Source organism: Polypterus senegalus, chromosome 10, assembly GCF_016835505.1.
Source record: "Polypterus senegalus isolate Bchr_013 chromosome 10, ASM1683550v1, whole genome shotgun sequence".
Taxonomy (NCBI): Eukaryota; Metazoa; Chordata; class Cladistia; order Polypteriformes; family Polypteridae; genus Polypterus; species Polypterus senegalus.
This window is the reverse complement of record NC_053163.1, coordinates 130,487,047-130,500,658: the sequence shown is the minus strand read 5'-3', so window position 1 is coordinate 130,500,658 and position 13,612 is coordinate 130,487,047.

Genomic DNA, 13,612 nt, shown 5'->3' with positions numbered 1-13,612 from the left:
GATTTAAAATTCAGATCTGTGGTGGGTTGGCACCCTGCCCAGGATTGGTTCCTGCCTTGTGCCTTGTGTTGGCTGGTATTGGCTCCAGCAGACCCCCATGACCCTGTGTTCGGATTCAGCGGGTTGGAAAATGGATGGATGGATGGGAAATTCAGATTACAGTCAATTACCCCTAAGCTTTTTACCTCCATCTTGACTTTTAATTGTAATGTATCCAGTTTATTTCTAATAGCCTCATTGTATCCATTATTGCCAATCACCAAGATTTCAGTTTTCTCTTTATTTAACTTGAGAAAGTTACTATTCCTCCATTCTGAGATACAAGTCAGACATTGTGTTAGTGAATCAAGAGAATCGGGGTCATCAGGTGCTATTGATAAGTACAGCTGTGTGTCATCAGCATAGCTGTGGTAGCTCACGTTGTGCCCTGAGATAATCTGACCTAACGGAAGCATGTAGATTGAGAATAACAGCGGACCCAGGATAGAGCCTTGTGGAACACCATATTGGATATCATGTGTCTTTGAGATGTGATTTCCACAACTAACAAAGAATTTTCTCCCTGCCAGGTAGGATTCAAACCAATTTAGGACACTGCCAGAGAGGCCCACCCATTGACTAAGGTGATTTCTAAGAATATTGTGATCAATGGTGTCAAATGCAGCACTCAGATCTAAGAGGATAAGAGCAGATAGATGGCCTCTGTCTGCATTCACACACAAATCATTTACTACTTTAATGAGTGCAGCTTCTGTGCTGTGATTTGTTCTAAAACCCGACTGAAATTTATCAAGAATAGCATGTTTATTGAGATTGTCATTTAACTACATGACTGCCTTCTCCAGAACTTAAGAAAGGCAGGTTAGAGACGGGTCTAAAATTTTCAAGAGCCGAGAGGGGTCGAGATTATGTTTCTTAAGTAGGGGTTTAACTACAGCAGTCTTAAGACAGTCTGGGAAGACCCCAGTATCTAGTGACGAATTTACTATGTCAAGAACATTATCAATTAGCATGCCCGATACTTCTTTGAAATTATTTGTTGGTATTGGATTAAGGGCACAGGTGGAGAGTTTTAATTGAGATATTTTTTGTAAATCAGGTAAATCTATCCTAGTGAAAGAGTTTAATTTGTTTATAACAGAATGCTGGGGTTTAGGAGGATCCTTAGTGTTGGGGAGATATACTATGTTATTTCTAATATCATAAATTTTTTGGTTGAAAAATACAGCTATGTTCTCACAGGTTTTACTGGAAGTACTTAGGAGGCATTCCTTTGAGTTACCTGGATTTAGCAGACGATCAATCGTCGAGAATAAGACTCTGGAATTACTAGCATTGTTATTTATAATCTTGAAGAAATAGCAGCGGCTCTCAAGACGGACAGTGTTATTGTGTTCTGTTATTTTAACTTTTAATATTTCATAGTGAATAGTTAGTTTAGTTTTTCTCCATTTACACTCAGCTCTATGGCATGTTCTCTTTAAATCCGACACGCTTTGGGTCTTCCACGGTATAATAATGCTAGAAGATTTTTTAATTGTCTTTTCAGGTGCAACTATGTCAACAGCAGCTCTCACTTTAGTATTAAATCTTTCCACCTAAGCTAAGCATTTAAAAGTATGGAAAAAACACACATGATTGAATTTCTCATAAATCTCACTACAGTATATTTTTGAATGCAAAAATAAGGGAAAAAGTAGTCCAACTAGACAATGTAATCAATTAAAAGTAAAAATAACTGAATGTAAAAATTTGCATCCACAGGGGTGTCCAGTCCAGGACTAAACTTGATAACCACTGGTGTAGAATACTGAGTGACATAAAATACGCCAATGCACATGCTGCACCGGCCCCTGACTCTCTCGGACTCATCTCTGATACTCCTGCAAGTCTGTTGCTGTCCTTCTTAACAGCTGTGCTTTGCCACTCTGCAGATGTGGCACTTGACTGACCTTTGACTAAAAATTAGAAATGCCTGAGGGTCTGACACAGGTATAAATTTAGGTTTTAAAAACAATTACATTATTGTTTACTGCTTGCTGAACTGCAATGCTCACGTCTTTAAAAATGCCATTCTTGCAATATAAAATATGAAACAGCATACACATTAGCTATTTTGCACTAGAGGAAATAAAGCCAAAGAGAAGTTTTCTATTTGTGACATTGTCTTGTTTAATATCGGATATTAACACTGTGCTCCCAAACCTTCAATTTAAAGTTCACTACTGGGGTCGCTAGTTAATAAATCATGTGAAACTTTTTTAAACCTTAATTTTTGACTTGCACATTATTATAAAAGTGATCATACTAAACAGGAGAGTGAGCTGATCACTCTAACCCTACTACAGTCTAAAGTCTTAAAAAAGAAAAGAAAAAAACCTAAATCTCCTTTATACTTTTCTGCATCTTATTGTATTCATTTTATTTTTATATTTTTTTTTCAGTTTCCCCCAGACATTTTCGCTTTCTCTCCTCTGTCTCACCCGTGTCTCATGCTTCCCTAAAATGGTTAGGATGTCCATCCCAAAAGGCCTTCTACCCCCAGCCAGAACCACCCTGCAGACATGTTAAATAAAAATGTGTTATTCATCCAAATGCAGATGTATATTTGCACTTACAGGACATCAAGCATAATGTGGTAACTTCACTATACTAGCCGAACAGAGAGCACATACCACATGATTTACACAGCTATAGTCTGTGTTCAGATTAGTGTGCTTTTTGTAAAGCATTGATAATTGGTGAAAGGACAATACATTCTGTTCTTTCAATAAAAAATGGAAATATAGTGAAGCCCCCAATAACATGCACTGCAAATACCCCAACCTGGGCGACCTTTCTTCCTAAATCACAGTCAGTAGCTCACTCAAACTGAGTGTGGTGGCAAATACCCTGTTAAGTGTTATTTTAAGCAGGAACGAAGATTCTGATAAATTAAACCACTTTTAACTTGTTTCTTAAATTTTAAAGGAGTTTATTACATAATTTGGACCAAATAAATTTAATTAACATATATAAATCTAAACTGACCTGCTTTCCTATATGCATTATAAACGACATTAACCCGAAAAACTATTCAAAATATAATGGTGTAACAGTGCGGTCAGAAAACTGTTGCTCCATGTCCTGCTCAACAGTAACAAAATGGCAAACCCTTCCTTTACTGAAATAAGGCTTGTTGCAAGACAGAACAATGGAGCACCTATCTATTCCATCCAAAGGAATGATTAATTATGCAAAAAATACTTTATATTTCTATACTTTTTGTCTTTCAAACATTTTCAAAGATATATTTTTACTTTAACTATATATATTTTTTCTAGAACATACATTATAGGCAATTCATTTCATAGAAACAATTACACATGCAAAACATTTTTACACAAAAACTAGACAATTACACATTTTAATATGACAGCTGGCGGCACGGTGGCGCAGTGGTAGCGCTGCTGCCTCGCAGTTAGGAGACCCGGGTTCGCTTCCCGGGTCGTCCCTGCGAGGAGTTTGCATGTTCTCCCCGTGTCTGCGTGGGTTTCCTCTGGGCACTCCGGTTTCCTCCCACAATCCAAAGACATGCAGGTTAGGTGGATTGGCGATTCTAAATTGGCCAGTGGGTTGGCACCCTGCCCAGGATTGGTTCCTGCCTTGTGCCCTGTGTTGGCTGGGATTGGCTCCAGCAGACCCCCGTGACCCTGTATTCTGATTCAGTGGGTTAGAAAATGGATGAATGGAATATGATAGCCATCTTTGAAGACAAAAGTAATACTGACATTAAAGAGTTAAATTTTAAATCTGACAAAGTCCATCCATCCATTATCCAACCCGCTATATCCTAACTACAGGGTCACGGGGGTCTGCTGGAGCCAATCCCAGCCAACACAGGGCGCAAGGCAGGAAACAAACCCCGGGCAGGTCGCCAGCCCACCGCAGTCTGACAAAGTCTTACTATTTAAAGTTGTCCTTCAATATACCGTCAATGTTGTACTTATAAAAGTTTTAAATGTATCTTTCCAAGAATAAGGTCTCAAAAGAATGTCTGTGCTGGTCTGCAGTCGAACCTGTCCCACTTGACCCTTCTAATCCATTTTTCCTCCTCTTACAATTCCAGCAAATATTCCTTAGTCCAACTCTTCCAAAATATATCAGCTATATATTTTACTTTTCTTCATATGCATATAGAATAAAGACAGGTCTTACTGAACAGTCCAGGAGACATGGCTACATTATCCTTTAACAGTATCAAATGATTTGGATTTAAAGCTTCCATGTCATTACAGACACTAGAAATTCTAATGACAGAATGACTATTGATGATTACTTCAACCTCACATAAAAATGTCTGTAAACTTTGTGTCTAACAACAGCTGCCTTACAATGAAGTTAAGAAGTTTCCTTAAACTTATAATTTGCTGTTCCCATGCTCATTTGATAATTTGGTGCTTAAAAAAGGGTCAAAGATCCATTTAATGCCCTTAGACAGTAGCCATTTCTTGCATTATATATTTATTTAAATACTGAATAGCCTCACAAAGTGCCTTACAGATATATCGTCTTCTTCTGGCTGCTCCCGTTAGGGGTTGCCACAGCGGATCTCCTTTTTCCATATCTTTCTGTCCTCTGCATTTGCTCCGTTACACCCATCACCTTCATGTCCTCCCTCACCACATCCACAAACCTCCTCTTAGGCCTTCCTCTTTTCCTCTTACCTGGTAGCTCTATCCTTAGCATACTCAGCATTTCTCATTTGCACATGTCCAAACCAACGCAATGTCGCCTCTCTGACTTTGTCTCCGAACAGTCCAACCTGAGTGGACCCTCTAATACTAAACAATTAAAAATAACTGTGTATCTTAACTGAAGTACATCCTTGTATAAATTCAAAAAAATCCAGCCATTTCAAATGGTGATTCATCTGATGCGAGTCTGTCACTGGGGAGATCGGACATTATCTGACTCTCTATAGTTCCATGCAGCAAATTTGTGGTTGTCCACAATACGAAATCCCTAAACTGATTGCACTGCATATCAGCGGTCTCTGTCTTACCCACCTTTACTGCAAATCATGGTACAGTGACCACCTTTATTGGCGACATCCCTGCTTTTGCTACAATGAAAGCAGAATGCAGCTGACTCTGAAAATCCTTTAAAAACAGGTAACTGTGCCATTGCCTCATTAGTAAAATGATGCAACTGAGTTGAGAACATCTTACCAAAGTTAGATACATTCACACATCTATTAAACTTAATTTCTAACAGCTGATTTACGTTTAATAACCAGTTAACCATTGTTAAGCTAAGATTTCATCTTGCATATCTCTTGCAGAATCTGCTTTACTGGAAGAATCTATGATGCTAAGATTGCTAGAGAAACATAAATGAGACTAACCATTGAAAGATTCACCCTTCTTGTAAGTAGCATGGTAGCGCTGCTGCCTCACAGTTAGGAGACCCGGGTTCGCCTCCCGGATCCTCCCTGTGTGGGTTTTATCTGGGTACTCCGGTTTCCTCCCACAGTCAAAAGACATGTAGGTTAGGTGGATTGGCAATCCTAAATTGTGGGTGTGTGTGTGCCCTGTGGTGGGCTGGCACCCTGCCCAGGGTTTGTTTCCTGCCTTGTTGGCTGGGATTGGCTCCAGCAGACCCAACCCCCCCACCATGACCCTGTAATTAGGATATAGCAGGATGGATAATGTGGGATGGATGATTCCACCTACCACTGGACTCCTAAAAGTCTCTCCAAATCTATCCTGGTAAAAGTCTAAATCCTTGACTGAATTGGCTCTATCCAGTTCTTGTAATGGTACTGATAAAAGACTATTTGAAATCCATTTGGTCAATTTAAACTCACCTAAAGTACACAACTTGGATCTTTGATTAAAGTAACTGCATGAGCTTTGTATGGAACCAGCATCTACATAAATGTTCCTCAAAACTGTACCTCTAACTCCTGAGATGAAATTTGAATGCTTGTCGTCATCTGCCCAGTTTCTGAGTGCAACATTTTCACAACTTGTTAATGAACAGAGTTGTAAAAAGTACTTTAAAATGATACTGCAGTAGGTAAGGTACTTCAAATTTTTACTTTCAGATAGAAAACACTTAATTAAAAATATCTATCTGCTTTCAAAAGTACAAGTCCCAAAAGTAAATGTACATTTTATAATAATGAAAAGGTTCAAGGTTGTCTGGAGAACACAATATAGTTTATTTTTAAACAACACTCACACAATATTTTTGCTACAGAAGTGCACTACAGAATAAAGAATCACACAAATGCAGCCATGCCTTTGATCAGTACATACGGGTGCATCTCAATAAATTAGAATATTATCGAAAAGTTTTTTTTATATATATAAAATATATAGTAATTTATTTCAGCAATTCAATTCAAAAAATGAAACTCATATTATATAGATTCATTACACACAGAGTGATATTTCAAGTGTTTATTTCTTTTCATTTTACTGATTATGGCTTGTGACCAATGAAAACCCAAAATTCAGTATCTCAGAAAAATAGAATATTGTGAAAGTTCAATATTGCAGACTCATAGTGTCACACTCCACTCAGCTAATTAACCCAAAACACCAGCAAAGGTGTCCCGAGCTTTTAAATGGTTTCTCAGTCTGGTTCAGTAGGCCACACAATCATGGAGAAGACTACTGACTTGACAGTTGTCCAGAAGAGAATCACCGACACCCTCCACAAGGAGGGTAAGCCAAAAAAAGTCATTGCTAAAGAAGAAGGCTGTTCACAGAGTATCCAAGCATATTAATGGAAAGTTGAGTGGAAGGAAAAAATGTAGCAGAAAAAGGTGCACAAGCAACAGGGATAACTGAAGACTTGAGATGATTGTGAAGCACAGCCCAGTCAAGAATTTGGGGGAGATTCACAAGGAGTGGACTGCGGCTAGAGTCAGTGCTTCAAGAGCCACCACACACAGACGTAGCCAGGACACATTCCTTGTCTTAAACCACTCCTGAACCAGAGACAATGTCAGAAGCATCTTACCTGGGCTGGGGAGAAAACAGACTGGACTGTTGCTCAGTGGTCCAATGTCCTCTTTTAAGATTAAAGTAAATGTTGCATTTAATTTGGAAACCAAGGTCCTATAGTCTGGAGGAAGAGTGGAGAGGCACAGAATCCAAGTTGCTTGAGGTCCAGTGTGAAGTTTCTACAGTCAGTGATGATATGTGGAACAATGTCATCTGCTGGTGTTGGTCCACTATGTTTTATCAAGTCCAAAGTCAGCACAGCTGTCGACCAGGAAATTTTGGAGCACTTCATGATTCCCTCTGCTGACAAGCTGTCAAAAGTACCAATACTTGGTTTAATGACCATAGTATCACTGTGCTTGATTGGCCAGCAAACTCGCCTGACCTAAACCGCGTAGAGAATCTATAGGGTATTGTCAAGAGGAAGACGAGAGACACCAGACCCAGCAATGCATACGATCTGAAGGCTGCTATCAAAGCATTCTGGGCTTCCATAACACCTCAGCAGTGCCACAGGCTCATCACTTCCATGCAACGCCGCATTGATGCTGTAATTCATGCAAAAGGAGCCCCAACCAAGTAATGAGTGCGTACATGGACAAACATTTCAGTAGGCCAACATTTCTGCATTAAAAAAAATTTTTTATTGGTCTTATGTAATATTCTAATTTTCTGAGATACTCAATTTTGAGTTTTCATTACCTGTAAGCCATAATCAGCAAAATGAAAAGAAAAACGCTGTGTGTAATGAATCTATATAATATACGAGTTTTACTTTTTGAATTGAAATACTGAAATAAATTAACTTTTTGATGATATTCTAATTTAGAGATGCACCTGTAACTGCAGTCAGTGTCAAAGTGATGACTTGAGGTGTGGTACTAAGGAGTGTGGATATGAGTTACACTGTGCCTCCTCTATTTGGATACCTGGTAGTAATAGATGAAGTACACTCACTCCAGTGAGAAGAATAATAAAATAAAATGTAAAAATAGGAATACAAAATTAAGCGAACAACTCACAACTTTATCACTTGAATAGATATACAACATAAAAAAACTGAGTGAAAATCAACACATTCGGTTTATTAGGTTTCAATGAAGTAGAGATGGATTTTGGAGGGTTAATTATTATATTAAATAGTAATACAAAAACTTCAGAATTGTTGTTTATCATTAGTAAGAACTCTCTTAAGAAAGCTGGGGTTTCCTTTGATAAATTTGGTACCCAATTATATCTTTAAATCACCTGCTCGGACACTCTTGTAAACTACAGAATTAAAGACAATTACACTCAACGCATATTAACTTTCCAGTGCAACCAGATTTACACTAGTTGGTTGTCTAATAAAATAAATTAATATTTTAATGCAAATTCATATTTTAATGCATCCCCTCCTTGAACCGTCACCTTATCGTGGTGGAGGGGTTTGCGTGTCCCAATGATCATAGGAGCTACAGTATGTTGTCCGGGGCTTTATGCCCCTGGTAGGGCCACCCAAGGCAAACTGATCCTAGGTGAGGGATGAGACAAAGAGCGGTTCAACAAATCTCCGATGAAGAATAAAAACCTTGGACGACGTTTTCCCTTGCCTGGACGCAGGTCACCGGGGCCCCCCTCTGGAGACAGGCCTGGGGGTGGGGCTCAATGGCGAGCGCCTGGTGGCCGGGCCTGCACCCATGGGGCTCGGCCGGGCACAGCCCGAAGAGATAACATGGGTCCTCCTCCCCATGGGCTCACCACCTATGGGAGGGGCCAAGGAGGTAGGGTGCAGTGTGAGTTGGGTGGTGGCCGAAGGCGGGGACCTTGGCGGTCTGATCCTCGGCTACAGAAACTGGCTCTTGGGACGTGGAATGTCACCTCTCTGAAGGGGAAGGAGCTTGAGCTAGTGCACGAGGTTGAGAGGTTCCGGCTAGATATAGTCGGACTCACCTCGACGCACAGCTTGGACACTGGAACCAATCTCCTTGCCTCCGGTGAGAGGCGCCGAGCAGGTGTGGGCATACTTATTGCCCCCCGAGTGGCGGAGCTGTCAACTGATCACCACCTGGTGGTGAGTTGGCTTCAATGGTGGGGGAAGATGCTGGTCAGACCTGGTAGGCCCAAACGTGTTGTGAAGGTCTGCTGGGAACGGCTGGCAGAGTCCCCTGTCAGAAGTAGCTTCAACTCCCACCTCCGCAGAACTTCAACCACGCCCCGAGGGAGGTGGGGACATTGAGTCCAATGGGCCATGTTCGTGCCTCTATTGTTGAGGCGCTGACCGGAGCTGTGGCGCAAGGTGGTCGGTGCCTGTCGTGGCGGCAATCCCCGAACCCATTGGTGGACACCGGCAGTGAGGGATGCCGTCAAGCTGAAGAAGGAGTCCTATAGGACTTTTTTGTCCTGTGGGTCTCTGGAGGCAGCTGATGGGTACCGCAGGCCAAGCGAACGGCTTCGGTTGTTGCTGAGGCAAAACTCGGGCATGGGAGGAGTTTGGAGAGGCCATGGAGAACGACTTTGGACGGCTTCGAGGAGATTCTGGTCCACCGTCCGCGTCTCAGGAGGGGAAGCAGTGCAGTGTCAACACCGTATATGGTGGGGATGGTGCGCTGCTGACCTCACTGACGCTAGGGTCGGTGGGGGAGTACTTCAAGACCTCCTCAATCCCACTAACATGCCTTCCACGAGGAAGCAGAGCCTGGGGACTCTGAGGTGGGCTCTCCCATCTCTGGGACTGAAGTCACCGAGGTGGTCAAAAACTCCTTGGTGGCAGGGCCCCGGGGTGGATGAGATACCCGAGTTCCTTAAGGCTCTGGATGTTGTAGGACTGTCTTGGTTGACACGCCTCTGCAACATCGCATGGACATCGGGACAGTGCCTCTGGATTGGCAGACGGGGTGGTGGTCCCCTCTTTAAAAGGGGACCGGAGGGTGTGTTCCAACTATAGAGGGATCACACTCCTCAGCCTCCCTGGAAAAGTCTATTCGGGGTTCTGGAGAGGAGGGTCCGTCGGATAGTCAACCTCGGATTCAGGAGGAACAGTGTGGTTTTGTCCTGGTCGCGAACAGTGGACCAGCTCTTCACCCTTAGCAGAGTCCTGGAGGGTGCATGGGAGTTTGCCCACCGTCTACATGTGTTTTGTGGACTTGGAAAAGGCATTCACCGTGTCCCTCGGGAATCCTGTGGGGGTGCTCCGGGAGTATGGGGTACCGGACCCCTGATAAGAGCTGTTCGGTCTCTGTACAACCGTGTCAGAGCTTGGTCCGCATTGCCGCAGTAAGTCAGCCCGTTTCCAGTGAGAGTTGGACTCCGCCAGGGCTGCCCTTTGTCACCATTCTGTTCATAACTTTTATGGACAGAATTTCTAGGCGCAGCCAGGGTGTTGAAGGGGTCCGTTTGGTGGACTCAGGATTGGGTCACTGCTTTTGCAGATGATGTTGTCCTGTTTGCTTCATCAGGCCGTGATCTTCAGCTCTCTCTGGATCGGTTCGCAGCTGAGTGTGAAGCGGCTGGGGTGAGAATCAGCACCTCCAAATCCGAGACATGGTCCTCAGCCGAAAAGGGTGGAGTGCCCTCTCAGGGTTGGGGAGAGATCCTGCCCCAAGTGGAGGAGTTCAAGTATCTCGGGTCTTGTTCACAGTGAGGGAAGAATGGAGCGAGATCGACAGGCGGATCGGTGCGGCATCCGCAGTGATGCGGCTCTGCATCGGTCTGTCGTGGTGAAAAGGAGCTGAGCCGTAAGGCAAAGCTTTCAATTTACCAGTCGATCTACGCTCCTACCCTCACCTATGGTCATGAGCTATGGGTAGTGACCAAAAGAACGAGATCGCGAATACAAGCGGCTGAAATGAGTTTCCTCCGCAGGGTGTCTGGGCTTTCCCTTAAAGATAGGGTGAGAAGCTCAGTCATCCGGGAGGGGCTCAGAGTAGAGCCGCTGCTCCTCCGCATCGAGAGGAGTCAGATGAGGTGGCTCGGCATCTGATCAGGATGCCTCCTGGACGCCTCCCTGGTGAGGTGTTCCGGCACGCCCAACCGGAGGAGGCCCGGGAAGACCCAGGACACGCTGGAGGGACTATGTCTCCCGGCTGGCCTGGGAACGCCTTGGGATTCTCCCGGAAGAGCTGGCCGGGGAGAGGGAAGTCTGGGCCTCTCTGCTTAAGCTGCTGCCCTCTCGACCCGACTTCGGATAAGCGGAAGAGGATGGATGGATGGATTTTAATGCATAACTATAGACAATTTATGTTCTACAGAATTTCAACACGTACAAGCATTAAACTAACTTGCATTAATACACTACAATAATTCAGTTTCAATGCAACATAAAATAACAGTTACAAATCTGAGCGTTCTGCTGAAGAATTCTCTGAACATGGGTCAATTCTGTTAAATTTACAAGCTTTCTCCTGAATCGCGTAAAGGACACCTCACACTGTGCAATTCAGGAGAAGACAGAATAACAAATATGCAGTAATTATCCAATAATTTACCATGTCAAAATATACTGTTACTCAAAGCTTACCCTTGCACACAAAACTATAATATTCACTTAAATGAACCAACTAATATCTAGTTCTTGTAATGACATTAATAAAACACTACTTGAAAATTCATGTGGTCAATTTAAATGTCTGTGGCTCTAGATGATTCTGAACGGCATGACAGTTTCATTTGCTTTCCTTCAGCTCAAATACTTTAAGATATATAAAATCATTTTACAATCCCTTCCTTTCAAAGATCCAAGAGGACACTGGGAAAATGACCTCTCAATTTATATATCAGAAAAGGAGTGGAAAGTAGCAATGCAGAGAATTCACTCGAGCTCCATATGCGCAAAGCATACAATTATACAACTCAAAATTATATATTGAGCACATCTGTCTCGACTAAAACTCTCCAAAATGTTTCCAGGGCATGATCCAACCTGCGAATGTTGCAACCAAGTCCCAGCCTCAACAGGTCACATGTTCTGGGCCTGCACCAAATTAACATTATTCTGGACAAACATTTTTAATTTACCTCTCAGACAGCCTTGGACTCACAATCCCTCCTAACCCATTAACAGCTGTGTTTGGGGTTCTTCCAGAGGGGCTTAAAGTGGAGAAGGACAAACAAATTGTGATTGCATTCACTACACTGTTGGCACGCAGACTTATTCTGATAAACTGGAAGAACCCAAACTCTCCTCTTTAAGTCAGTGGGAAACCAATGTGTTATATTATTTGAAATTGGAAAAAATCAAATACTCAGTTAGAGGATCTGTACAGACTTTTTCAAAACATGGCAGGATCTAATCAGTAATATTTTAAAATAAGTTTATAAAGCACAGAGAATTTATTAATTTAGGTATTTTTACAAGCCTTAAATTTTACACCGTTTGGCTTGCTCTCTCTCTCAGGGGTGGGGATCGATCTGTTCTTAACATAATTCTTTTTGTAAAAACTTGATTGCTATGTATTGATTGTAATAAAATTAATAAATAAAAATTAAAAAAAAACCAAATACTTTAAGATAACAACAAAGACGCTTATTTTTGCTTAAATGAAAGCTGACAGTTTTATTAGCTCTCAGATAACAAGGGATCAGGAGACCCATCGCAGGCCACTAGTTATCGTTGGAACCCCAAGCCCGTCTTCTACACTTAAACAGCGACTTTTACGACGAGGCCCTAACTTGCGTTTTAGTAATCGAGCTCGCAACAATATCTTGTGCGTACATAACACGGATATTGTTCAGACATTATATAATATGTATATCCAATATACTACATATGAAAATAAAATTTTACTTAAAGAACGACTTTAAAAAACACTGCTTTTTGGACTTCGCTGGCTTCATATAAGATAGCTTAAGAAGAGGAAAAATTTTTATTTCAACGTGTTTTTTTTAAACTTGAAAGCTAGTTATTGAAAGCAGAAATTTCCTTAGGTACTGTTTGCAAATGCAGCCTTGTGGTATGTACCTACCTTCAGTTTCCACGTCTCAACAGCGAGCACGAAGCATGGGGACGAATCCAGGGTTGCCAAAACCAATGACAGAGGAAAGGCCACTTAATGGCGCGGTGGACCTGACCAATGAATGTTGCTGGCCAGCTGTCGATGTATAGATTGGGTCCCGCCCCCTTTGGAGTTTCTCCACTGTTTACGTTTACTAATATTTTGAACTGAGTATTGGACCCTCGTTTCACGAGTATAAAGTCAGGTGCATATTCGCAGCTACTTTTTCAAACAACTGTACAGTTCTGATCAGTGGCAAAGTTGTTCAGTTCAAAATATTAGTTGGAGCTGCTTTGGGCATTCCATGTCAAAGTACCTAAACTAATACAGCTGTTGCAGTATACCCCCGTATATCAAACTGTCTCATTCGCCTTGTGATCGTCTTCTCCGATACACCATATAGATCTGCAATCTGTCGTACTTTTAAACCGCATAACAGAAGGTGTTCTATTGACTCAGCTGGAATGTCAAAGGATGGACGTCCAGAGCAGGGAACTGCATCACCTGAACTGGAGTGCAATCGAGTCCGTTCCACCTGTTCTTCGATAATTTCAAAAATAGTTTCATCTATATCGGAGTCTAAAAGGGCCACCAACATTGTAATGTTTTCCGATAAATCTTCAACTCTCTCTCTGAAATACGTAA